Here is a 3688-nt window from a genome sequence, read left to right on the forward strand (position 1 = left end):
ACCCAGAAACCCAAAGGAACAATCCAGAGCTGCACAGAGAACGCAATCAACACCAGTCAGTGCAGTCAAAGCATAATCACAAGCTCATGCCAGATTTTCTGCTCTCACAGAAACCAGATAGAAAAATATACCCAGAAACTAGCTTTTACTCTTGACTGTCTAAAGAGAGGGTAGATTATAGCTTTTAAAACTATAGAAGAGTTAAAATGTAGAAAGCGAGACACTATCTCCCAAAGAAGTAAAGAAATGCAATGTCCTCTTGGTGTAAAATCCAATGGAATGCACGAAAGATTTCATGAAACCTAATTCCAATCATCACCATCTCCCCTACCAACTCTAACATGGCTTCAAACCAGACCTGAGCCCAGTAACTTCCCCAAAGTTCCACTGGAAGATACCAGAACAACACCCAGCTGCAGCCTTCAGGTTGAGGACCTGCCCATGACTGCAATAAACTCCACCAAAATATTCCCTGTCCAAACAATGGCCAGAGTGATTTTTTTAATCACACATTAGATTACACCATCCTTGTTTAAATATTTCCGTTGCATCTATAATGAGACACCATGTGTCTACAAGGCCACGGGTAAACCCACTCATCTTATCTTACTCCCTGCCAGGCAGCCTGCAGTGGCCCTTCTGTGATTCAAACACTCGTAAGAAGTTGGCACCAGCTGCTTCTTCTGCTTCACAAAATGGCATTTCCCTAGATCATTTCCTTGTTCTTTTCTTCTTAGCATTCAAACTTCCCCTCCAATCTGTTATCACCTTACCATTTTCTTTTATATTTTTATATATTTATTTATTTATCTATTTATTTTTGGCTGCGTTGGATCTTCATTGCTGCACACAGACTTTCTCTAGTTGTAGCGAGCAGGGACTACTCTTTGTTACAGTGCACAGGCTTCTCATTGCAGTGGCTTCCCTTGTTGCAGAGCACAGGCTCTAGGCACATGGGCTTCAGTAGTTGTGGCATGTGGGCTCAGTAAGTTGTGGCTCGCGGGCTCTAGAGCACAGGCTCAGTAGTTGTGGCATACAGGCTTATTTGCTCTGCAGCATGTGGGATCTTCCTGGACCAGGGCTCCCACCTGTGTCCCCTGCATTGGCAGGCGGATTCCTAACCACTGCACCACCAAGGAAGCCCCCGTTTTCTTTTCAATATTTTATTTTCACCATCTAAAATTATCTTGATCTGATTCGTTGATTTCTTTAGTATTGTTTTATCCATTCGGATCCAAGCAGGAAATAGATGCCACAAATAAATCAGGCGTCACTTAACAGAAAGGGCTCCTTACAGAGGTACAGGCAGAATGTGGGAAACTGCAGGACAGCACAGTCCCAAGGCCACGGGACAGGAGGGATGTGAGGCCTGGAGGGGAAGGGTGGGTGCAGATGCTGGTATATGGAGGTGGAAAGGGTTTTGCATTTCAAGGGCCGCCTGGTAGGAGCTGTGACCTTCAGAAGCTGGTTCAGCCAACCCGCAGACTCAAGGAGAGACAGGCAGGGAGTAAACGTCCCGAAGCCCACCCTCCCCTGCCCCCTGACCTCCAACAGCTGCTCCCCATTGGCCAAGTTCAACAAAAACAAGAGGGCAAGGGATCTTTGAGTGAAAGCCAGGGATCAGCAATTTTTTTCAGTAATGGGTCAGATAGTAGATATTCAGGTTTTTTGGGCCAAAGGGTCTCTCTCAGTTCTGCTGTCTCAGGGCAGAAAGCAGCCATGGCCAACAGTAAACAGATGAGACTTGTACATACTGACACTGAAACTCAAGTCTCATGTTGTTTTCATGTGTCACGCAATATTCTTCTTCGGATTTTTTTCATGCATTCAAAACTATACTGTGGCGAGACACATTGTCCCAGAACTTATAATTTAGATTATAATGCCTAGAATCAATGATGGAATGCTTTGATTTGAAACTGTTTGTACTGTAACTGCTTTTATTGCTAATCGCTTGACTTGGCTTCTGTGAAATTGAGCTTTGCTTGCCAGCATAATGTGAACAGGAAAGTTCTGAAGTTCCAGGTGGCCGACCTGAGATGTTAAAATTAGCACGAACAACCTGTTTACCCTGGGATATAAAACAGCGCCTGTGTGAAGTCTCGGGGTCTCACCCTCCTTTTGGGAGAGGCCCCGATCGATCGGTTTGTGTTTAATAAACGCCTATTATTAATATACTTTTGATCTACACTGGCTCTGGCTATTCTTCCTTGGTGCTGGTTCCTCTCCGGGGGAGTTCGCAGGTGTGTGCGGGACCGCAACAATACAAATCATTCTTACAGGCCATACAGACAATAAAAGTACTCCCATTCCCGCCACTTCTATTTAACATAGTATTGGAAGTCTTTGTCAAGCCCTGGACAAGAAAAAGAAATTAAGGCCATCCAAGTTGGCTTCTGGGAACCCACGAGGACTTGACACACAAGGGGCCTGGCTATTTCGGGGGGCCCATGCCAGAGCCCCTTCTAACCAGAAAACCTCTAACAGGCTCCTCTAAACTGCCCTCAAGGTCCTGATATTTCCTCTGATGGCACTGGCCAGAGTTACACCACTGTCCTGTACAGATGGAAAATCTGGGCTGTAGACCCTAAGTTAATGATGCAATGCCATTCTGCTTGTGTGGCATCCTTGTCTTGTTCCAGATTTTAGAGAAAAAGCTTTCAGCTTTTCACCACTGAGTATGATGTTAGCTGTGGGTTTGTCATTAATGAGTACTTAATTTTGTCAAATGCTTTTTCTGCATCTTTTGAGATGATCATGTGACATTTACCCTTCCATTTGTTAATGTGGTGTCTCACATTGTTTGATTTGAGAATACTGAACCATCCTTGCACCCCTGGAATAATCCCACTTGATCGTGGTACATGATCCTTCTATATATTGTTGAACTTGATTTGCTAATATTTTGTTGAGGGTTTTTACATGTATATATATCAGAGATATTGGTCTGTAATTTACTTTTTTTGTAGTGTCTTTGTCTGGCTCTGGTATCAGGTAATGGTGACCACCTAGAATGAATTTGTTCCATCCTCTTCAATTTTTTGGAATAGTATGAGAAGAATAGGTATTAGCTCTTCTTTATATATTTGGTAAAATTTCCCTGTGAAGCCGTCTGGTCCTGGACTTTTGTTTGCTAGGGTTTTGTTTTTTTTTTTTAAATTACTAATACAAGTTCATTACTAGTGATTGGTCTTTTCAGGTTGTCTGTTTATCCCTAATTCACTCTTGGAAGGTTGGTTATTTCCAGACATTTTTCCATTTCTTTGAGGTTATACAATTTGTTGGCATATAATGGTTGACAGTATTCTCTTATGATTGTTTGTATTTCTGTGATAGTGGTCGTAATTTCTCCTCTTTTATTTCTTATTTTGTTTATTTGGGTCCTCTCTCTTTTTTTCTTTATAAGCCTAGCTAAAGGCTTATCGATTTTTTTCTTTTTGAAAAACAGCTCTTGGTTTCATCTATCTTTTCTATTGTTTGTTTGTTTGTTGACTTATAACTGTATTTGTTTTAAACAGGTAATCCTTTAAGTTCAAACACATTCTAAAAGATCCACATTTTTTTACTCTCTTCCCCCACACTTTGTGTTTTTGATGTTATACACTTTCATGTTTATCCTTTTACTGATTATTGTAGTTATACTTCATTTTACAAATTTTTTGTCTTTTTTTTTTTTTTTTTTTTTTTT

This window comes from Lipotes vexillifer, unplaced genomic scaffold (genome assembly GCF_000442215.2).
Source record: "Lipotes vexillifer unplaced genomic scaffold, Lipotes_vexillifer_v1.1 scaffold351, whole genome shotgun sequence".
Classification (NCBI taxonomy): domain Eukaryota; kingdom Metazoa; phylum Chordata; class Mammalia; order Artiodactyla; family Lipotidae; genus Lipotes; species Lipotes vexillifer.